This window comes from Giraffa tippelskirchi, chromosome 4, assembly GCF_054371585.1.
Source record: "Giraffa tippelskirchi isolate mGirTip1 chromosome 4, T2T-mGirTip1v1.2.pri, whole genome shotgun sequence".
Classification (NCBI taxonomy): domain Eukaryota; kingdom Metazoa; phylum Chordata; class Mammalia; order Artiodactyla; family Giraffidae; genus Giraffa; species Giraffa tippelskirchi.
In genome coordinates this window covers 154438437-154463515 of record NC_137278.1, presented here as the reverse complement: position 1 = coordinate 154463515, position 25079 = coordinate 154438437, and the positions used below count along the sequence as shown (strand labels likewise).

General features: G+C 40.5%; 1 long non-coding RNA gene across 1 annotated transcript; it reads left to right on the top strand.

The window, feature by feature from the left end:
* Positions 1-454: 454 nt before the first annotated feature.
* LOC145503575 (uncharacterized) lies at positions 455-24207 on the top strand. The gene is made up of 2 exons (XR_014051572.1): positions 455-1297; positions 21532-24207. It is a non-coding gene; the product is annotated as an uncharacterized LOC145503575 (long non-coding RNA).
* Positions 24208-25079: the final 872 nt, after the last annotated feature.

Genomic DNA, 25079 nt, shown 5'->3' with positions numbered 1-25079 from the left:
GAGCTAGTCAAAAGAAACCTAAGATTTTCTACTGAGGAAAGAGAGTTTATAAGAAATTTCTAATAACAATGCAAAAAATGACCTGCATTGCTATAGCGATGACATGTGCAGAATATCTCACAATACTATCATGAAGAAAGTCACAAATTGAATTCTATAATACTTCTACTGGAGAATTCCTCACTTTTTTTTTTTTTTCTTTTCAAAGAGTCTCCTTCAAGGTTCTTTAGTGATTAACAGAGAAAACCTTAAAAACTCTGGTTCTAGAAACATTAGAACAGTAATAATTTCCTTTTCTAGTTACTCAGTTAAGTCCCAAAATAAGATATTTCTGCAGGAGGACAAACACTGAATGACTGAATTCTGTAGGAGCAGAGCCCCTTTAAGTCAAAGGCTATGAAGGAATAATCAAGTTCTGAACATGAAGAGTTACCATGGAGGTGGAGTCAGCCAGTGGAGAAGCTTTGTATTGGTGACTGACGTTTATATCGCTAGCCCAGAACTCTTTCCCCAGTTCTAGACCTGCATAACCAGATCCTTACACCCAGCATCTTGATTCGGATGTTTGAGAGTCCTTACTCTGATTTCCAAAACCCCATAGGTTCTCTCTCTGTCCTCACCACTTACTAACCTCCCTTCCAGCCACACTGGCTTCCTTGCAATTCCTCCAACGTTTCAGGTAGGCTCCTGCCTCAGGGCCTTTGCACTTGTTCTTATCCCTGCTATTGTCCCAGATAGTTGTCTGGTTAACTCATCCACCTCCCACAGGCCTTGACTCAAATGTCACTCTTTCAGTGAGGCTTTCCTTGGACACCTTATTTAAAAATTACAACCGGTGTCACATTTCCAAGTCCCTATCTCTCTCCCTTGCCTAATTTCCTTTTTTTCCATAGTGTTAATCACCCTCTGACATACTACATTTGTTCACTTTCCTGGTCTGTTTGTTTACTACTGTATCCTCAGCATCTGGAATAGTGTCTGGCTTGGATTAGACACTCAATAGGTATTTGCTGAGCAATTGAATAAATGACCACTATCATTACTTGATCTGGTTGGAAAATTCTGAGGTTGAGCTTTGTCATCTCCCTTCTCCAAAATTGGAGATTTCACTTTGAGACCCAGAAACTTTATTTCTGCCCTTGTGAGGGTTCTCACCCTGATTTATGTGAACTGCTGAGAAGTACAGTGCTGCTATGAGGAAAGAAAATCTTTCTTTGGAATTTGTTTGCCAAATGCTCAAGTGAAGAGAAAAACCCACAGGGAGCAGTTTCTTCTTTCTGCCTCCCCTTCATGCATGGTAAGACCTCCTCTGACTTGAGTGGACTCTACTGAGGGTCTTGTTGGTATAATGACAGCCATGAAAAGTTAGTCAATAGCTAGAATGGGAGCCAGACTGCCTCCGGAATGAAGGGATCATAGCCCAGAAAGCTTTATGCAAAGAGAATGGATCCATGTGTGTTGGGCATTTGCATTGCTCATTGTATGAGAAAGGATGCACATGCTAACTTCTACCTCTTCCTTCCCTACTCACTCACTATATTTCCTCTTGAGCTTTGTAATTGCCTGCTCTCTCTCTCACATCCACTAGAACTGGCAGTCACCCATTGCTGGCTTCCTAATCCTACAGTGTTCCCGTGAATTAGGAGCCTGACCCAGGCATCATATCTGTAACAAGCTTCCATAGAGTTGACAATACTTTGAAAAACCTAAAGTTTAGGAGTCAATATTTCTTAGCATGGTGTTAAATTTGTAATGCATTCTCTTATTCTGAATGCAAAAAGTTCCACCCATTTTGCTGAAAACTTTGGCATATTCTAACCTCTCCTGGATGATATGAGAAAGAGGCAACAGATCACAGTAAAGTCCAGTAACAAATAGAATTTTCATCAAATGGACTCTGCACAATCATTATACTGGTACCCTATCAAATGATTATCATGTAGGACACCAGTATGGGTGTTTGGAACTAGAAAAGTCAACTTGGGCATATTGTAGAACTCTGACGGTATAGGGGGAAAAAAAGAACATTTTAAAAATTGAGAATTTTTTAAAAAATATAACCGAATACATTTATGTTCCCTGTATTTCGGTTATCAGAGGCTAAATATCATGGAATAAATATTCTAATAGCATTCCTTTTCCAAAATAGTTGTCTCAGTTTTCCTGGATTTACCTTTGGGAAACATGGGTGTAATAATGACTGACCTTTCTTGGTGGTTGGCTTTAGCCCTGGATATCTGCAGTCATTGACCCATAGGCTGCTCTTGGGCAAGACTAAGGGATCTGCAGGTGTGGATTGGTGGGAAGTATAGAGCCAAGACCTGAGGGTATCACACAAGAGAAATTCCTTGGGGATGCGCTTTTATAATCCTTACACTTTATAAGGTTTCCATCTCCAACTCAGCGTTTAACTAGCTATTGGATACTGGACAAATAACTTGTCCTTATTGGTCCCCATTTTCCAAATGAATTGGGCTGGATTAATTTTCTCTATTGTCCTTTGTAGTTGTAAAGTGCTGAGCAATCACTAAGCTGCTCATCAATTATGACCGTTCACCTTTTGTATTCATCATAATAACATTAATATAATACCTTTGATTTGTTCAATGCTTTATTAGCTTTTAATGTCCAAAGAAACCACTGCAGATCACCTTAGCTAAAATCATTCAGCACCTATCCAAATAAATCTCCCTTTTCAAGGAGTGCTGTTTAGGAAAGCTTTATAAATGAAATGATCCCAGAGAAAGTTCTTGTAAGACATTTATAAAGAGAAAAGAAGGAAGGCACAGAGAAAAGGCAGTTTTTAACAAATAATGAAAATCAGTTTGTTTACATGCTTCTTTACATTCCTAACACTTTAAAAAGCTTTGTTGCTTAAACTGTAATTTCACAGTCAATTAATCTACCACATATTATATGCTGTTTGCTGCAGGCTGGGTTGTAGGCACCTGAAACCCACAAAGAGCAAGTTTATTTCTACATCTTTAGGATGATTGGAATGCGACTGCTGAGAGTGGGCACCACCTGGTTTATAGGGCGAAAAAAGGTTTTAAAATAGATTCAAGAAACAGAAAAGTCTTCTGTCAGAGATGGCTCTGCGTTGTGTGTGCTCAGATGCTCATGTCCCATTGTTTGCAATCCCATGGACTGTAGCCCGCCAGGCTCCTCTATCCATGGAATTTTCCAGGCAAGAATACTGAAGTGGGTTGCCATTTCCTACTCCAGGGGATCTTCCAGACCCAGGGATTGAACTCCCATCACTTAGTCTCCTGCAGTGGCAGACAGATTCTTTACCACTGTGCCATCTGGGAAGCCCGGCTCTGTGTTAAATGTGGCCAGTTGTTGATTCTGGGTCACCAGAATGTAGGATTTGGACCTTAGAAAGCAGCCCCTGATCTTCTTCCCTGCATGTTTTTGTTAATGTGCAACATAATGCAGATGATTTTCAGAGGAAGCAGCATAAAATAGCCACATGTTTTTCATGAAAATCAATGGGGGAAATAAATAAATAGAACGTCTATGACCTGATTTTCTTCTGAAGGAGAAAAGAGGAAAAGTCCTAGACTGTATACTGTTTTCATGTTCAAGTTCCAGATCTGCTAATTGGTGGAATGACCTTTTGTGAATTATTCCATCTTCACCTTGTTGGCTGTCAGCTCTATCTCAAAAGTGAGTTGATTGGGCCACTTGATTGTTATGGTTCTAATATACTTATTCTCTGATCTGAGTCTTTTAATGAATTCTAATTAGAATCTAAAATTCTAATTTTAATGAATTTTAATTGTTATCAAGAGAACTCTAACAAATTCTAATTGTTATCTAATTGTTATTAGAAGGAAGGGAATGGCAACCCACTCCAGTATTCTCACCTGGAAAATCCCATGGACAGAGGAGCCTGGCAGCTGACAGTCCATGGGGTTGCAAGTGTTGGACACGATTAGCAACTAAACCACCACATGCAAATAAGTATATTTTCTTTTCCAGATATTTCAGAATATATATGCAACACAACTAAAGAAGAAATGGGTAAGAGACCATGGTCTCTAACAAGATTTTCTACTGGGATTGTGCACTGGGACATGTAAAACATTGATCCATTGTGTTGGCTATACTCATGTCTTTTCCAATCGCTTTGGCTGGAAAAAATATTTTAGGGTCATCACCCACTGTTTTAGTTTATGTCTGAAAGAGACTGTAAACTTCACTGGACAGGAATTCTGTCTTTTGTGCTTTATGTTCTATAAAGTACCACATACATTTACACAGCACTATAAATTATGAGAATAAAAGTAAGTGCTGAGCCAACACATTCATCCATTTAATATTTAGCAGATTTTAGTGATGACTTCAATATTTTATCCTCAGATATTTTACAGCGTTTGGAGTTTTTATGGCAGTCTCTCAGAGACAGACTTGAAGCTGAAATTTTGCTGTTTGGAGAGGCATCAATTCCGAATGCCCCTTCTGGGACCCATTCTTTAGCCATTGAAAGACTCACAGCTGACTTACCTCATTCGGGAGCCTCTTTAAGGCCGTTTTCTGTTGCATTAGTCGGCTCCCTTTGGGTGACATCCAGCACTTTTCATGGCTATGTATACTTTTCCAATTTTATACAATTTATGGACAGCTCTTTTCAGATGAATCTTCCTAAAACACTGACTTCATCATGTCATTTTCTGGCTTAAAAACTTGCAATGTTTCCAAAATTAAATCTCAACCTCTCAACATGGAATTCAAGGTCTTCCTATAGCAGAGAAATGTATTCTGGTATCTTTCATTTACAGAGAAAGCAAACAAACAAAAACCCCACAACTTCTCTTGTGGTCACATATCTTCTATTGTTGCTTTATGTCTTTCTTTTTTTTTTTTTTCCTAGTAGCAAACCTGCTTGAGATAATTGTCTTTACTCAGCCCCCCTTTCTTGCCTTCTAGTCACTCTTTAGCCCCTTCCAATCTTGCCCTTGAATTCATTACTCTACTGAATTACTCTCTTCATGATTACCTACAATCTCCATGATGCAAAACCCAGTGGCCCTTCCTCTGACCTGTCTAACGTGGCCTCTTAGCAGTGTTCAGCACATTCTTCTGACTTTCCCTCTGCCTTTCTGACTGCTCCTTTCAATTTTCTTTGCTACCTCCTTTATTGGACTTCAGAATGTTGATAGGCTTCCAGGCTCAACATGGAGTTCTCTTTGTCTTTACTTTTTACCTAACTAATTCTATTCAGTCTCATGGCATTAAATATCCTCTATTGGCTGATGGCTTTTTCATCTCTATAACTACTCCCTCAGACTTCAGACTTCTTTCAGTTTGTACCTGTGTACGGTGCCTCATACAGCCGGCCACCTTCCCAGTATCCACTATCTCCAGTTGTTGTTCAGCCTCTCAGTCGTGTCTGACTCTTTGCGACCCCATGGACTGCAGCACTCCAGGCTTCCCTGTCCGTCACCAACTCCTGGATGGGAGCAACTCCCAACTGCTCAAACTCATGTCCATCGAGTCGGTGATGCCATCCAACCATCTCATCCTCTGTTGTCCCCTTCTCCTCCTGCCTTCAGTCTTTCCCAGAATCAGAGTCTTTTCCAATGAGTCAGTTCTTAGCAACAGGTGGCCAAATTATTGGAGCCTCAGCTTCAGCATCAGTCCTTCCAATGAATATTCAAGACTGATTTACTTTAAGATCGACTGGCTTGATCTCCTTGCAGTCCAAGGGACTCTTAAGATTCTTCTCCAACACCACAGTTCAAAAGCATCAATTCTTTGGCACTCAGCTTTCTTTATGGTCCAACTCTCACATCCATGCATGACTACTGGAAAAACCATAGCTTTAACTAGACAGACCTTTGTCAACAAGGTAACGTCTTTATTTTTAATATGCTGTCTAGGTTGGTTATACCTTTTCTTCCAAGGAGCAAGCATCTTTTAATTTCATGGCTGCAGTCACCATCTGCAGTGATTTTGGAGCCCAAGAAAATAAAGTCTGTACTGTTTCCATTGTTTCCCCATCTATTTGCCATGAAGTGATGGGACCAGATGCCACAATCTTAGTTTTATGAATGTTGAATTTTAAGCCAACTTTTTCACTCTCCCCTTTCACTTTCATCAAGAGGCTCTTTAGTTTCTCTTTGCTTTCTGTCATAAGGGTGGTGTCATCTGCATGTCTGAGGTTATTGTTATTTCTCCCAGAAATCTTTATTCCAGCTTGTGCTTCATCCAATGTGGATATTTTGGGGGTAATGATACGCCAAAGCTAAGCACTACATTTTCTTTTAGACTCCCTTGTAGCTTTGAGTAGTCATGAGAAATGTCAATCAAAGTCTTCTGGAGATTTCTGGGAAATTTTCAGTCTTGATATAGACATATATCCTTCCTCATCTGGCTTGCTTCTTATTTCTGTCTGAAACACAGACCAGAAGTTGTAGACAGAACACATATTGTAATCATGGGGTGACCATAAGAATGAAAGTTTTTTCATTTTTGGTACTTGAGCAGGAAAGGAAGGGGGACTTTGAGTAGCTCTCCCAGCCCCAAATTGCCAGTCCCTCTCTGGACTCTTTACTATATGAGAAAAATACAGGTCCTTGCTATAAAGTTTCTGTAAATAATTCCTATCTATGAACAATACATATATAGAAAAGGCATAAAAGAAATAACATGACTAATAAAGAATTCTTGACTTTGCCCCTACTTTTTAATATGCTGTCTAGGTTGGTCATACCTTTTCTTCCAAGGAGCAAGCATATTTTAATTTCATGGCTCAAATTCTTCTTTTTCAAGTCTTCCACGGTTCACTAAGAAGTTTCACTACCCTCAAGACTGCACCAGTACAAAGGCTAGATGTCATCCTTAGGTCTTCTTTTCCTCTCCTCCCTCCTCTTAATTTACAATTGCTAGCAAGTCCTGGAGGTTCTTTGTGTTTGTGGGCATTTTGCTTTTCTCACTCTTGCTTGTCACCACTTTCCCCTGGTCCCAGCCAGGGTTGCTGCTACAGCATCCTCCTAAGCATCTCCTTGCTTCTATCTTGTCCCTCTCGCTACAATCCATTCTTCTCAGGGCTACCACAGTGATCTTTAAAAAATATAAATGATCTCATTTAACTTGCCTCTCTGCATCACTTACCCAAATCTAAAATAATCCACTGACTTTCTATTGTATTTAAAAGGTAAATTTCTATATGGTGGGAGAAAGTTGACTGGATCAGTCTCTGCCTGTGTTTCTGACTTTACCCACACTACTCTCCCCTGTCACTGACTTCACCCATGCCACTGTCTGTCCCCAGTCACTGTGTGCCTTCCACACTGGCCTCCTTTTGATCTTTAAAAATGAACATGAACTCTTTTTCTCCTAAGGTTATATACTTTGGAGAAGTATATAACTGTTCCCTCTGCCTGATGGCTGCAGGTTTGCTCCTCATAATTTAGGTCTGAGCTCAAACTCCATCTCCTCAGAGAGGTTTCCTCAGCCTCCTCACAAAGGTAAGCAGCCTCTTTTGACCTGGAATTCCTGTCCTTTTACTTACCTCCAAGCCAGTTCAAGTCTGCCCCCTCTCCAGCAAGCTTTTCTTCGATTACTCCATTCCACAAAGATCTTTGTGTTTCTTTATCCCCATAGTACTTATTCAGGTTATCTTTTCCAGAATATGGTTAGACACTGTCTGCACTGTTCACAAAGTGTTTTGGAATGCATGCCTCATTTTCCTAAGCAGAGCATAAGCTTTTTGAAAATGGCAAGTTTTGAATTTCCTTTAATAGCTTGAGTGCTTGGCTCATGGCTGGGGCCTAAAAATGTATATTAATTTGATGATGTGCAGATTTTTGGTAAATGGTGCTTTCATATTAATCATCTGCTTTTGTTTTTACATTGTAGGCCTTTTGGCAGAAATATTCCCCTGCACAATTTTAAAGAGAATCTCCTAATATTTTAATTTTATCTTTTGTCTCATGGCTGAAATCAAGGCAGGATCCTAGCATATTAGAAAAAAAGTAGGTTTTGCCCTGATTTTCTTTTGTTGGATTTAGAAATGAAAGTGCAGGTAGCTATGGTATTGATTGACATTATTCTTTTCCATATATACATACATGGTGGGTAAGGCAGAGCTTGTGACAGTGAGCTTTAGCTTTCAGAATTTTTACTTCAGTGGAGAAGGAAGGTGCATTTGTTTCTATTTAAAATGATGTATGGGCCATTTTCAGTACATCCTGAAGTTCTGGTTGATTTTTCCAGAAGTGATTAGTGATTATGGATTTGTGCAGATCCATCCACACTTCTTTCCTGGTATCCATAGCAACAAAAATGGTACATCTTTGAGAAGCTTAATGGGCAATCAAGAGAGGTTTTCTTGGTGTAAAGGAAGATGGTCCATTTGAGGTTCAAATCCCCACTACAGGTCTCATTAGGACTAGACATTATTGGGCTGAAAGAACCAACCCAGGAAATGAACAGTTACTCTATAAAGATATCATATTCCTATTTTTATTTGAGATTTTGTAAGAGAAGTAATAACTTGCTTAAATTTAGTCAAGATCCAGTAAACCTAGGACTAACCATCTCTTCTCAATGTATTCATTTCTTGAGTCAGTGAGGTCAGCAGTGCCACAAATGTATGCTGTTCAACCCTGTTTAGACCAACCTTTCAGAAAAGTTCAGCTGAAATTTCAAAAATCAAACCTATAATGAAAGGGAAGAATCTTTAATAATACAAAAGATCAAAACACAGAGAAATGTAAATTTAAATTTTGGTTATCACAGAACACTCTCTGGTAGAGTTACCACATTTTAAGGGGATTATAAAATTCTCCATATGTTTACAAGGAGGATATAATGAGCAGTCATCTCAAAACAGACACTGAGGAAACATTAAGTAAATTTAACACTCTTCTTTACTGGTAAAAGTAACATGCATAACAATTTGAAAATTATGAAGGGCATATGTCTGTGCTAAATATTGTAAATCAGTAGAAACCACGGTTATCTTTCTTACATGAAAGATGTCTTTTTAAAAACATCCCAGTTCTACATTTTTGCAATTTTAATTAAGGTTGTCTGAGAAAGATGATTTTTCCTGTGAAATGAATCCATTGATTTGATATCCCATTGAATCCAGTACATTCTTTTTGGACAATATTCTGTGCATATCTGGAAAAAGGTCATCTGCTGCTAATAGTTGCCAAATGTCTGCTGGTATTTACTGCTGAGGTAGTAGAAGATGAGAGGACAATGTGTACGTATGTGCTGATGTTGATGGCTTTTCATGAACAGATGGCAAAACGATAAACTAAAAACGTAGGTACTGCATTGTAAACATTTCCTTCTGAGTGATTTGGCAGATTGACAATGATCAGTCAAGAAGAGGAAGGGTGTTTAGAGCCTTAGGAAAAATTTAACCCTTGAAAATAAGGGACAAGACAGAAGGTTATTTGCATGTTTAAGTCCTAAACCCAGAAAGTAAGTTCTTCCAACTAAGAGATGTTATTTTTGAATTCAATTGCAGATGACTGATGATCTATATTAATTTCAGGCTTGGTACTCTCTGTTAGTTATAATGACTTGTGAGTCTCTTACACAAGTTTTTTGGGAAGATTTTATTACTTAGCATATTTTACATTTGGTCCTGTTTCAGAAAAGTGAAAGTGAAAGTTAGTTGCTCAGTCGTGTCCAACTCTTTGTGACCCCGTGGACTATAGCCTTCCAGGCTCCTTTGTCCATGGGATTTTCCAGGCAAGAACACTGGAGTGGTTGCCATTTCCTTCCCCAGAGGATCTTCCCAACCCAGGTCTCCCACATTGCAGGTGGATTCTTCACAGTCTGAGCCACCAGGAAAGCCCTGAGTACAACTGTCCCTCTATCCATTGGGGGATTCATTCTAGGACCCTGCCTCCCTGCAGGGATACCAAAACCCGAGGATGCTCAAAACCCTTATATAAAATGGCATAGTGTGTTTGCCCATATCCTACCACATCCTCCCTTGACATCATTTCTAGATTGCTTATAATACCAAACACAATGTAAATGCCTTGTAAGTTGTCATAAATACAATGTGAATGTTATGTAACTAGTTGCCGGTGAGCAGCAAATTCAAGTTTTGCTTTTCGGAACTTTCTGGAATTTTTTAAAGGAATATTTTTGATCTATGGTTGGTTGAACCCTTGAATGTGGAACCCAAAGATATGGAGGGCTGACTATGCTTTAATATGGACTGTTTGGGGGGATTTCCAAACTGGGTTCTGAAGACAACTCATAAGGTCTGGAGAGACCTGGACCCTGGGTGTCATTTATGTAACAAAAGCTTCATGAAGGAGCAGGCGCAAGGGCAGTTTCTGAAGGACGATTTCTCTGAGCAACCGTGCAAAGCAGGGACTGTCATTTCCCCCAAAGGGCCACCTTGCCCCTGGTTCCTCTTCAGGTCAGACTCTGGTCTGGGTACCTGGAGACATTACTATTAGCTCTGAGCTCTTTTGCAAGGTATCCTTTCGGGAAGACACAGCCCACTGTGTCATCACTGCTTTCCTGTGGAGCAACCCTGGTCACCTCCTAGACTGTTCTATTGACATCCTCTGTGAAGAGCCCCACTTGGGAGGAGTGCGCCATCTGTGTTCTGGGCCTGTCAGAGGCCACCCAGCCTCGCCTGCAGCACAGGGCTCTGTGACATGGGTATAGGAAGTACCAGAGGGGCAAGACGGAAATTAATCCCAAGTAAACAAAATGACGGCCAAGAAGAAAGGGAGAGGGTGAAAGAGCACATGAGTGAGGAGAAGGACACATCTTTCTTGGTCTTCTGGTCCTTTGGCACTCACGATAGCTATAGGGGGTTGGGGGGGGTGGTTCTAGTGGGCACTTACATGAGGAGAGAAAAATAATAAAAAAAATTTATACATGTTGATGTATGGTGGAAACCATAACAATGTTGTAATTACCTTCCAATTAAAAATAAAATTTAAAAAATTTGGAGATGGCATTTTGTAGATCAGCTTTAGGTTTCTAGAAAAAATAAGCAGAAAGTACAGAGCATTTCCACATACTCCACTCCCTTCCCCTGAGTTTTCCTGTCACTAATTTTTGCATTGGTGTGGCATGTTTGTAACAACTGACAAACCAATACTGATACTCTATTATTAACTAAGATCCATAGTTTAGAGTTCATTTTCTGTTTTGCAAAGGTCTGTGAGTTTTGCCAAATGCATGATGTAGTATACCCACCATCATAGTGCCATACAGAATAACCTCACTGCCCTAAAAACCCACTGTGCTTCAGCTGTTTATCCTTTCTTCCCCTCTGTCTACCACTCCTTGGAAACTATTGATCTTTTTACTGTTCTACTATAGAACAGTTCTACCTTTTCCATAGTTCTACCTTTTCCAGAATGCCATTTAGTCAGAATCATACAGCATATAGCCTTTTCATATTGGCTTCCTCCAGGTCTTTTTGTGGTTTGGTAGCTCATTTCCTTTTACTGCCGAATAATATTTGATTGTATGGAGATATCACAGTTTGTTTATTCATCACCTATTGATGATCAAGTGGAAAGGAAATGGCAACTCACTCTAGTATTCTTGCCTGGAAAATTCCATGGACAGACAGAAGTCTTGCAGGCTATAGTGCATGGGGTCTCAGAGTCTGACATGACTGAGTGAGCACGCATTGATGGTCAAGCTGCTTCTGTTGGCAATTATTATTAAAGTTGCTGTAAATCTCAGTGTGCAAGGTTTTTTTGTGGATGCAAGTTTTCAACTCATTTGGGTAAACATCAAGGAGTGTGATTGCTGGATTGTATGGTAATGGTACATTTAGTTTTGTAAAAAAGTAACTGCCAAACTCTCTTCCAAAGTGGCCATACCATTTTGCATTCTCACCTGCAAAGAATGAAAGTTCCTGTTGCTCCACACCCTCATTATCATTTGGCATTGTCAGTGTTTTGGATTTTAGCCATTCAAATAGGTGTATAGTGGTGTATTTTTGTTTTATTTTGCAACTAAATTTGCAATTTAATGTTGAGCATCTTTTCATATGCTTATTTACCAGCTGTATATCATTTTTGGTGAGGTGTCTGTTCAGATTTTTTTTTCCTCACTTTTTAATTGGGCTGGTTTTTTTTTTTTATTGTTGAGTTTTAAGAATTCTCTGTATATTTTGGATACAAGTCCTTTGTCAGATGTGTGTTTGGCAAATACTTGCTCCCTGTGGAAACATTTTCCCCAGTCTATGGCTTGTCTTTTTATCCTCTTAACAGTGTCTTTGGGACAGAAGTTTTTACTTTGGAAAAGTGATTGTTTTGAGGAGTTTTGCAAGATGGGAGGTGCTGGAATAGTTGTGGTTGGTGAGGGAAGTAAAGGAGAGAGAAAAAGGGAATTTTAAAAGAGTTTGACTGTGACCTACATACTCCCTTCAGAATATTTGAGAAATGCAAGTAGAGAGCTCGAGTTAATTTGCATCAACTTTATGTTGCTGGACTTGACATCTTGAATGTGAGAACTCTGTGCACCTGTGCTGCATGGTCACAGCTTCTCAGAACCCTGTGACCCTGGGCAGCTGGGTATGAGCATTAAATGGGTAACATATGTGAAGAGCATGTGGTCATTGGTGGGGGTGCTGTAAATGTTAGCTCTCTTCTGTAGAGAAATATCATGGGCATGTGCAGCTGCCTGAGAGCAGGACCAACATAACCAAATGCCATCCCAGGAGACAACCTTGCTGTTCTTGCTCTCTCTTCACTCTGCCACCCCTCCGCTTTGGGAGGGGAAGAGAGGGTCAACCCTCCCAGCAGTTTCACAAAGGGTTTAGATCCTTACTCTGAGTGCCAGGTTCCAGTCTTCACAAATTCCACACACAAGAGAAAATTGTGGTTTGAGGAGTTGGAAAGAGTTTAGGCCATTTAATTGCAGTCATAATTTATTCAGAAGCTATGGACTTTACATCTATGACCACTGAGACAGAAACTTGACTGAAGTATACTACCATTCTTTTCAGGATAAAAGGGTTTTCTTTTTCTAAGTGAATAGATGAAACATGATGGCAAGGGATAAGATTGTTTTTACTTTAGAAAATAGAACCCATATAGGACAACTGATTGGGTTCAAATCTTATCTTTCCTACTTATTGGTCAAGAGTCACCTGCTTTGAGACTTCCAGCTTCCTCATTTTAAAATGAGGTCAACGACACCCATAACTGCAAGATTGTGATGAGTAAGTGAGATGAGCATGTAAACCTCCCAACATGCTGACTGGGACATGGAATGAGGCTCAAGACATGTTTTTCCCACCCCCTTCCCTTTGTATCATAAGAAATGTTCCTTCTTAGCCCTTTGCTGAAACCATCTTCTCTCCGTCCTTTGGGAAAACTGAGCTCCAGCCTCTGTAATTTTGCTTCTGTTATTCATTGTATCTTGAATATATCTTTCCTCTCATCTCCAGCTCGCCATCTCCTTGATGGCTCTCCTGATGGCTTTTCTCAGGGCTGCTGCCTTCACCCTTCTGATCTCCATAGATGGTTGTGTCTTTTACTTCCTACTTCAGTGCACTGCCTTGCATTGTTTGTATGCATGTGCATTTTAATCACCCTTCTTTTGTTAGGTCCTTCCCACGTGTATCTCACATTAACAGTAGTAAGGATCATCGAATAACTGATGTTTTGATTACAAACTGTCTTTTAAATCATGAGTTTCTTAAAGCAGTTACCCAAGGACTTTCCTTACCTTGAAATTCTTTGGTAATCCTATTTGGATTCCTTTACAAAATTTTTGTTTGTTTAAAAATATTTTTAATTCAATTAAAGTTTCTTATAAAAATGAAAAGCATAAATAAATCATGGTACATTACAAAGGAGTTTATGAAGGTTTTGAATAACATAAGGAAATGAGTGGGTTGTCATGTTAAGAGTAAATCAACATGCAGAACCATGCATATGTCATGATCACAACTACATAAACTATTGCCTAGCAATGTAAAACTGCTAGAAACAAAGAAAATCAGGACCAGGCATGAATACTAAATTATTTTTTGGAATCAGTTATACTATCATTTTCTTCCTATTTCATTTGTGGAAAGAGACTTGTTTTTGCTCACAAATGCTCTGTGTAGTTAACTACTTACTGTGCATGAAGAACGATTCTGCTTCTTCTCACTAGGGGACACTGTGGTTCTTTAGTTTTTTTTTTTTTTCCCATTTGGCATCACTGTTAGTGGGGAAAAAGCATTCTGTCATGGTTATTATTTTTAGCAAAGTTAAGAGAAATGTTAAAACGATAGCCTCCTTTTTTAAATACAAAGAAACATTTTCTAGAGATTGTACTTATTTTTTATATTCTGTATTCCAGGCCATAACTATCAGAAACATTTTTATTTTACATTGGTGACCCAAATTTAATTTATTAGTGTGAAACATCATCACTCTACCATTTATTCTGCTATTAAAACAGAGCTGCACCCATGCTTTCTATGGTGAGAGAATAACAGAGGACTAACGCTTTCTATTTCTGGTTCAGCTGTTTTTTTTTTTTAAGATTGTTTCCCAGCAGTATAGAACTATGGCTTCAAGAAGGACTCATTAGTAATGGAGTATTAAAATCAATTAATGACACATGAGATGTGCACATATAAGGGCCATTTATTAGGTGAATGCTGAAGACCCAACACATTGGATTGGTACACTGCTATGTCTTTAAAAGAATTTCTCCCTGGTAAATTCAGTGGGGATATAGGCTGCGTTTTTCTGTTTGAAAAATGATCAAATATTAAGAATTAGGAAAAGGAAATATAGGCCCCAATACTAATAGGATGCATACTGAGAATAACATCATCTGAAATGCCTAAGCCACATGATAATCAAGGTCCTTAGCTTTCCTAGTGGAGTCTTAAGTGCATTTGACTATAAACCAAGAAGCTCTAAATTTTATATTGCCTCCAAAACCTCGTCTTTTCCTCTCATCCTCTTTCACTATTTTCAGCCTTGAAAAGTGGTGTCACAAATCACCTCACAAGATCTTATTTATTTTTCACAACCTGGGTCATTTGGTTGCTTGTGTATTCTTATATCTATAGCATTACTGCTGGATTCATAGAAATTTCCCCCAACTCAGACTGTCTCTCAGTGAATCTCAAGGTTGATTATCCATTATTTATCACGGACCGTACATTTATCAGGATTAGAGAGATAGGGTATACATTGCATTTTGGAAACCTACTGACCACTCCAATAATCTATAATATGCTTAAAAACTCTGCAGGATTTTTGCTCCCTCCTTTGCCTAAAACGTGCAGCTCCATTTTCCTAACTTTGCTGAACACACTGTGGCGGCTGAGCATCAGGCACAGCTGAGTGTAGTGGGGACTATGTGCTTTGCAGTCTTTTTATCTTCTCAGTTGCATTTCTTGCAAACCTAATATCTGTCCTTGCTTCAGGAGGCCACTTTCACCACTGGGGCTTGCAAAAGTGGTGTGATTAATGATTGTCTTGACACCATTAGCAAAGGATAACCGACTGAGATTTTTTTTTTGAGGGGGCGGGGAGCACTTTCCACTTTTCTTTCAAAGGATGTATTCACCTCCCTGTCTGTAACCCAGAGCCCTCCAAAGCTGTCTAGAAATATTTTCTTTGGGCTCTCCCCAACTGAAGTTCCATCATTTAATTCAGTGTTTCTTTAAATTATACACTCGGAAATGCATGTTTTTGAAAGAGGAGAGGGGATGTCATGGTGGGTTTATAGTCAGAAAAACGTGGATTTGAGCTCTAGTTCTACCACTTACTAGCTGTCTGACTTTCAAGTCCCATGACCTCATGAAGGTAATCTCAGGATCCTCTTCTTTAAAATGTTCTTTTAAACTGAGCCACCAAGGAAGCCCTCTGTAGTCCTTGAAGAGGAACCAAATATCCTTGACTTTGTTTTGAGGACTCATCTAGTATTTGTCTTACTTGACTGTTCTTTGTTTCTGCATCATCTCACTTCTCTGATTAAATTTGTTCTTTGTTACGAGGATAGTAACATTGGCAAATGGGATAATGTATATAAAATGATTAGTACTCTGGTATATGGCAAGCACTCAATATGTGATAGAAACTATTAGTAGTAGTAGTAATAGCAGTAGTCGAAGGCATGGAAGAATCTGTCCGGGTGATTGATATGTTACCATGGTGAAGGAGCATTTTGATTAGGAAAGTGGGCTGAGGTTGAAACCGTGTTCCCTGAAGAAAGCTGATTCTTGAGGAGCTATGTGGCAATGACACCCCACTCCAGTATTCTTGCCTGGAGAATCCCAGGGACGGCGGAGCCTGGTGGGCTGCCGCCTATGGTGTCGCACAGAGTCGAACACGACTGAAGCGACTTAGCAGCATGTGGTACAGCAGATTAATTCATTCATGACCAACCAAGGCTTACCAGATGCCAATCCAGGTCTTAGGTTTGCCGTGGTGACCAAGGTGAGATCCCTCTTCTCAGGAAGCTGACATGCTGATGAGGGGAGACAGGTGATGATCCCGAAACTCATGGGTAGAGGAAGTGCTCTGTGGAAGAGAAACAGAGTGATGGGGTTGTGTGCCTGGAATGTGGGCTTGGGGCTGCTCTAGGTTGGGTGGTCAGGGAAGGCCTTTTTGAGAAAGTGGCAAAATAACTCAAGGATATGGCTCAGGATGTTATCTACAGCCCTGTAGCTGTTGTTTGGTTGCTCAGTTGTATCTGATTCTGCAACCCCATGGACTGTAGTTCACCAGGCTCCTCTGTCCATGGAATCTCTCAGGCAAGAATACTGGAGAGGGTTGCCATTTCCTTTTCCAGGGGATCTTCCTGACTCAAGGATGGAACCCGAGTCTCCTGCATTGGCAGGTGGATTCTTTAAAACTGAGCCACCAGGGAAGCCCTCTATAGCCCTTGAAGAGGAATCAAATATCCTTGACTTTGTTTTGAGGACTCAACCATTATTTGCCTTGCTCCACTGTTCTTTGTTTCTGCATAATCTCACTTCTCTGATTAAATTTGTTCTTTTTCTTTGTAACTCAGGGAAGGCCTAGGGTGAAGGAAAGTTACGTGGCTCAAAATAGCCTGAAGTTAAAACTCCCCTCCAGGTCCTCCCCACCATTCTATGCAAAACAAAGAACTCTCTCACCGAAGAAAAAACAATGAACATTAAGGTTGATTATGCCCAGCTCCCAGCCGGTCCAGCCTCTGGCCAATCTCCAGAATTCCTTGCCCCAGCTGTTTAAAAGATAACTACTCTGAACAACCCTGGAGAAGAACAGGCCCCCTTAAGACAGTAGATTTCCACATATATGCCTATGTACACTTACTCTTTTCTTGGGTTAGTGCAGTAGATCACTAATCTGACTGCTGCCCCTTCTCGCCTCATTAAAGGTGATCTGTTCCTGTAAAGTGCTAATCTTGTTCTTTCTCCAAACCTCGCCTTCTCTAACTCCCTTACCCTACATAAGAGGCTTAAGTTTTTCTACAAAAAAAGAAGCAGGTGGAGGACATGGGGGCATCTGTCCCAGGAAGGCCCCAAAGAGTCCTCCTGCTCAGTTTACAGGTTTTCCACTTTATTGAACTGGGGTAAAATTTCATCTGTTGCTTAATACTTTGATCTTATTAATTTATTAATCATGAGATTATTAAAAGGATTAAAGAAAATAGCACATGTAGGTTAGCTAACATTAGCTGACTTTGAGCACTTAGCTCTTCTAATCCTTGTAATGACTCAGAGAGATAATCACCCTTCCTCTTTAGCATCAGTGAGACTGAGATAACCCATGCATGGACTTTGGCATTGTGCTTGGTCTGTGAGATGTGGTCAAAAAATGACAGCTGTTATTTTCTTGTTGATACTTATTAGAGGCAATCAGTAATGACTATATAGTCTCTGGGAGACAGTGTGTGTTCAGTCGCTAAGTAGTGTGCGACTCTTTGCAACCCCAAGGACTGCAGCATGTCAGGTTTCCCTGTCCTTCACTATCTCCCAGGGTGGCTCCTGCTAATGCAGGAGACTCAGGTTCGATCCCTGGGTTGGGAAGATCCCCTGGAGAAGGGAATAACTACCCAGTCCAGTATTCTTGGGCTTTCTTAGTGGCTCAGCTGGTAAAGAAGCCGCCCCCAATGTGGGAGACCTGGGTTCAATCCCTGGGTTTCCTGGGAAATCCCATGGACAGAAGAGCCTGATGGGCTACAGTCCATGGGGTCAACTGAGCAACTAACACTTTCAGGGACATTGGCCAGCACTTTTTTTTTTTTTTTAATCCTGTGAAGCCACAGGATAAATGTGGGGCATCCAGATTTTTATGTAGAAAACAAAGGGACAGGGGTTAAGTTACACTTTCTGTTCTTGTAAGTGTCTTGCTTATAGAATGCACAAGAAAATCCACTAAATCCACCTTTCCTGTGTTGACCAATTTTATCCTTTCTTTACAACTCAAAGAGTACATGATTGGAAAAGTTGTTACTTATTACTTTTGTGTTATCAAGAAACTTTTGGCTTTTAGAGAATTAGTTACATCAAAATGAACCAGACATTTTGTTTTGGGAGAACATATGCTAATTTTATTGGTCCCAAGGGCTAGTACCAACTTTGTAGAGAAGAAGTGGACTGGCCTTGGCCAAACCCCACAGCTAGTTTTTGAAAAATGAGTTTTGTCACCTTATGAACTGGTGGTTTTGAATTTCTAATTATTCCAAATAAAAATAAAATAAAAACAAATGCTCTCACATATCAGTGTGGCTTCTTGTCACAATTATACTTTGTCAAAATTTTTGTTTATGCCTAGAGAAAAATGAAAATGTAGATAACATTTTGTTCTAGATATAATTTGAAATATTACAGTTTATTAAGTGTATGAAAATAGACACAACTCTATTAAGGTCCAGAAAGTAAGATTCACATATATGTTTACCATTTAAAAAAACCACCTTATTTTCAACTTTGGACTTACTCTTTTTTAGACTGTTCTTCAAGGCCTTGGAAAGTTGGATTGGATCTTCTTTCATTTCAAGTGAACCATTTTAGGGATAAGAGATTTAGGTGTTAAGACATTATTAGTTATCAGCTTACATGACTGCTTAGTTGCTCAGTTGTGTCCAACTCTTTGTGACCCCCTGCCAGGCTCCTCTGTCCATGGGATTCCCCAGGCAAGAATACTGGATTGGGTTGCCATTCTCTTCTCTAGGAGATCTTCCCAACCCAGGGATCAAACTCAGGTCTCCTGCGTTACAGGTGGATTCTTTACTGTCTGAACCACAAGGGAAGCCCATTAACACCTGAGCTTACAGCACAGAGAGTGGGAATAGCGAGGCATACATCACAGGCTCTTCACTCCTCTTCTCCTCCTGACGTCCTCTTCTCACCATCATGGTCTCAGAAGGCTTGTTGAGCCGTGATTGGGTCCTAGATCTAGGTCCAATGTTTGACAGGTTCTTACGGGCTTTTAGAAGCCACACGGTCCAACCTCCTTGTTTTCCACATCTTACCCAACTGAGCCATGAGGGCTGGCTCCATGGAGTGTGACTGTCTGGCGGCACAGAGCCCTGCATTTAGAAGGGCTTCACATGTAGTTTTAATGCTCTTCTGTCGCTGTCTTGAAGTCCTTATTTTTTGAACAAGTGACTCTACATTTTCATTTCATACTGGACCCCGCAAATTATGTTCTTGGCCCTGGAAGCCATACTGATGTGATTGTGTCTTAATTAATCATAAAATGATTTGATTTTAAAGGAGAGTGGAAAGGTTGAGCAACGGAGGAGAGTGAGAGCACCCAAAAGCCCTGCAGGAGAAAGCAGTTCATGATGCACCAGGAGCCCTCCTGGGAACCTTCAGAACATTACATACCCCTTGGATTTGTCTTGTCTGCAAGTAACACTGGCTCTGTCTTTAGACAGTAATTTATTCCTTATCTACATTCTGAATCTCCACTTTTCCTCTTAAAACCTGTTTCCTTTTGTTCTATTCTCCCTGCCAACAGCTAGCCATTATCTCCTATGTACTTAAAAGCCATTATAGTCACCCCTCTACACTTTTCCAGGCTAAGAGATCCTAATTCTTTTATCTATCAGCTTGAATGCTGTTTTTTTTTTGTTTTTTTTTTAATTGATGCTTCCTCAGAGAAGAACAGCTAGCCAGTTCAGGTGGCATTATTACAATCAGGCCGCAATTAATTTTACTTCTAGCTACAATATTGCCAAGGAAGGGAACAGAGAAAGACAGAGATGGCACTGATGAAAACCGCTTTTTGGAGTGAGGCTAAAATTAGCCAAACATTTTGTAATTACAAAGTAATTTGAAAATCAAGTAGTTAGACTAAAACATTGATTAGGAAAAGGAGATAGGGAAGGAAAGAACAGAGAAATTCATTGAAAACAACCTCCCCCATGGACCAGAGGGAGTTTTTGGGAGAAAGTAGATTGCTGCTAATAGAAATACCAAAGTCCATTATTTTGGTGAAGCTCGGAGAATAAGAAATGTGGCCCTCACAGACCAAGGAACTAAGTTCTTCCCAGTCCAGGGTGCATCTGTGCCTGCATGTGAACAATTTCCATACACGTATCCGTAGAGAGATGTAAAAATACCTATTATATTTTATGTTTCAAATATGGTGTTCAAAAACTGAATACAAACAGGGGACATAATTGTATATGCAGAAAGGTTAGAATAACAAAGTAGTAACAAAAGGAATAGGGGCTTGATTTCTGTAATATCGAGTGTTTCTCTAGTAATTCACCTTAGAGAGACTGTTTTAGTTTCCACAAAACAGGGCATTGAATATATTTGAGGTCCCTGATGGCTCAGAAGGTAAAGAGTCTGCCTGCAATGCAGGAGACCCAGGTTTGGGTTGGGATGATTCCCTGGAGAAGGGAATGGCTACCCACTCCAGTATTCTTGCCTGGAGAATTCCATAGACAGACAAGCCTGGCAGGTTACAGTCTGTGGGGCCACAAAGAGTCAGATACAACTGAGCAACTAACACTTTCACTTTTTAGACATATCAGAAAACCTTTATTAATTTTTTCCATAGCAGATATTTACAATTTATATATCTCTGAGGTTGATGGTTCAGTGGAGACTGAATAAAGGAATCTTACTCAGTGTGGACAACCGAGCCCCTCCCAGAGATGCTGACCAGGGTCCCTGTGCTGGGAGGAGTGAGTGTGGCCTGCTCAGTAGTGAGGTGTGGGGAACCTGTTCATTCCACATCCTCTGTGTCCATTCCTGGGCAGATTGTTTACTTTCTCTGTATCTCCATCTTTTTGTATATAAAAAGTGCTGAAATACTGACCTACCTGAGCACCGTTGTGAAAATAAATTGATAGATGACAAAGGGCTATGAAAAATTAAAACATTATTTTTATACATTGAAAATAGTCTTTTAATAATATGAAAATTGAAGGAAAAAAAATCAACCACTTTACTGGGGGGATGGGTGTTCCCTGTGCTCTCTGCTATGGAGACACAGATGGCAACTGGGCTGGTATTGCTCTCAGAACTTCTGTTTACTGAGGAACAAAAACAGTATTGGTAGTGGCAAGTTCTGACATTTATATTGCATTTTTTATACCTGAAAATAACAGACTGGTTCCAAAACAAAGCAACGGACTGGTTCCAAATCGGGAAAGGAGTACGTCAAAGCTGAATGTTGTCACCCTGCTTATTTAACTTACATGCAGAATACATCAGGCAAAATGCCGGGCGGGATGAAGCATAAGCTGGAATCAAGATTGCCAGGAGGAATAACAATAACCTCAGAAATGCAGATGACACCACCCTTATGGCAGAAAGTGAAGGACTGAAGAGCCTCTTGATGAAAGTGAAACAGGAGAGTGAAAAGGCTGGCTTAAAACTCAACATTCATAAAACTAAGATCATGGCATCTAGTCCCATGGCAAACAGATAGGGTAACAATGGAAACAGTGAGAGACTTTATTTTTCTGGGCTCCAAAATCACTGCAGATGGTGACAACAGCCATGAAATTAAAAGATGCTTGCTCCTTGGAAGATAAGCTATGACCAACCTAGACAGCATATTAAAAAGCAGAGACATTACTTTGCCAACAAAGGTCCGTCTAGTCACAGCTATGGTTTTTCCAGTAGTCATGTATGGATGTGAGAGTCGGACCATAAAGAAAGCTGAGCGCTGAAGAATTGATGCTTTTGAACTGTGGTGTTGGAGAAGACTCTTGAGAGTCCCTTGGACTGCAAGGAGATCAAACCAGTCAATCCTAAAGGAAATCGGTCCTGAATATTCATTGGAAGGACTCATGCCAAAGCTGAGACTCCAATACTTTGGCCACCTGATGTGAAGAACTGACTCCTTGGAAAAGACCCTGGTGCTGGGAAAGACTGAAGGCAGGAAGAGAAGGGGACGACAAGGGATGAGATGGTTAGATGGCATCACTGACTCGATGAACATTAGTTTGAGCAAGATCCGGGAGTTGGTGATGGACAGGGAAGCCTAGCGTGCTGCAGTCCATGGGGTCGCAAAGAGTCGGACACCACTGAGCGACTGAACTGAACTGATACCTGAAAATTTAACTGACTCTACATATTCAAGATGAGACCATCACAAGCCCTGTCTGGGTTTGAATCCTAGTTTACAGATGAGAAAATTGAGGCTCAGCATTTCCCTGGTGGTATAGTGGTTAGCACTCTGCCCTTCCATTGCAGTGGCTCAAGTTCTATCCCTTGTCAGAGGAACTAAGATCCTGCAAGATGCAAGACGTGGCCAAAAATGTAGAAAGAAAATTGAAGCTTAAGGGGGTCAAGTATCTTAACTGAGTTTTCTTATCTGTAGATGGAGATATGAATAGCACCTCATGGGGCTGTTGTGAATGTTGGGGCTCAGGGCAGGTGACCCCAACTATGCCAAAGAGGCATGCTGATTAGTTTGAATTAAAGTTACTCAAGAAACAACTTGAGTTGTTGAGTGTAAGAGGGGCACTCTGACCCTCCTCTTTATCTCCTGGAAAACAGGAAGTAAATCTCCCCTATGAATGGTATCCGCCCTATCTCAGCTGGTAGAGACATCCTTATCACCATTTGTGGGAAATTCAGGGCTGATAGCAGTTTTGACCTGGACAGTTAGAACTGGACATGGAACAACAGACTGGTTCCAAATAGGAAAAGGAGTAAGTAAAGGCCATATATTGTCACCCTGCTTATTTAACTTATATGCAGAGTACATCATGAGAAATGCTGGGCTGGAAGAAACACAAGCTGGAATCAAGATTGCCGGGAGAAATATCAATCACCTCCGATACGCAGATGACACCACCCTTACGGAAGAAAGTGAAGAAGAACTAAAGAGCCTCTTGATGAAAGTAAAAGAGGAGAGTGAAAAAGTTGGCTTAAAGTTCAATGTTCAGAAAACTAAGATCATCGCACCTGGTCCCATCACTTCATGGGAAATAGATGGGGAAACAGTGGAAACAGTGTCAGACTTTGTATTTTAGGGCTCCAAAATCACTGCTGATGGTGATTGCAGCCATGAAATTAAAAGACACTTACTCCTTGGAAGGAAGGTTCTGACCAACCTAGATAGCATATTAAAAAGCAGAGACATTACTTTGCCAACAAAGGTCCGTCTAGTCAAGGCTATGCTTTTTCCAGTAGTCATGTATGGATATGAGAGTTGGACTGTGAAGAAAGCTGAGCGCCACAGAATTGATGCTTTTGAACTGTAGTGTTGGAGAAGACTCTTGAGAGTCCCTTGGACTGCAAGGAGATCCAACCAGTCCATCCTAAAGGAGATCAGTCCTGGGTGTTCATTGGAAGGACTGATGTTGAAGCTGAAACTCCAATACTTTGGCCACCTCATAAGAAGAGTTGACTCATTTGAAAAGACCCTAATGCTGGGAAGGATTGGGGGTGGGAGGAGAAGGGGACGACAGAGGATGAGATGGTTGGATGGCATCACCGACTCGATGGACATGGGTTTGGGTAAACTCCGGGAGTTGGTGATGGACAGGGAGGCCTGGCGTGCTGCGATTCATGGGGTCGCAAAGAGTCAGACATGACTGAGCGACTGAACTGAACTGAACTGAACAGGGCTGATAAGGATGTCAAACAAGCCTTATTACTGCTTTACTGATGTACTACCCCAAGCCGAAACTTCTTTGTTTTGTCAGTTCTTCATAGATTTGTTGTTGTTTTTTGTCTAAAAATTATGAAAGCTGTCTTCTTTGATCATTTCTTTAGGTCCTCTATGAGACTTTTGTATGTGTAAAATTAAATTTGATTTTATCCCGTTACTCTGTCTTGTGTCAGTTTAATTGTTAGACCAGCCAGAAGAATTCAGGAAGGGTAGGGGGAAATTTTCCCCTTCCCAGACATAAGGATTAATTGGAACAACAATGTACATAAAGCTAATGGCTGGTCAGTTCAGTTCAGTTCAGTCGTTCAGTCGTATCCGACTTTTTGTGACCCTATGGACTGCAGCACGCCAGGCTTCCCTGTCCATCACCAACTCCCAGAGCTTGCTCACACTCATGTTCATTGAGTCGGTGATGCCATCCAACCATCTCATTCTCTATCATCCTGTTCTCCTCCCACCTTCAATCTTTCCCAGCATCAGGGTCTTTTTCCAATGAGTCAGCTCTTCGCATCAGGTGGCCAAAGTATTGGAGTTTCAGCTTCAACATCAGTCCTTCCAATGAATATTCAGGACTGATTTCCTTTAGGATTGACTGGTTTGATCTCCGTGCAGTCCAAGGGACTCTCAAGAGTCTTCTCCAACACCACAATTCAAAAGCGTTTATGCTTTGGTGCTCAGCTTTCTTTATGGTCCAACTCTCACATCCATAGATGAATACTGGCTAAACAATAGCTTTGACTAGATGGACCTTTGTAAATACCTTCAAAAGTTGTTAATCATTATTGCTATATATTAATACATATAGATATCCACCCCCCAACTTACTTGACTTCACTAGGTGGTCTTTTCTTTCTCTCTCTCTCTCTTTCTTTGTAAGGTGTAATGTTAGAGGGTGGTTGTAGGCAATAAGTACATCAGAATTTCAGAGAACAGAGTGTATGCTTGGGACTTGGTCATTAGGAAAGTCTTCATGGGAGTGAGGGGATTTGAACCGATACCTAAAAAGTATAGGATGTAGCTGGGTAGAAG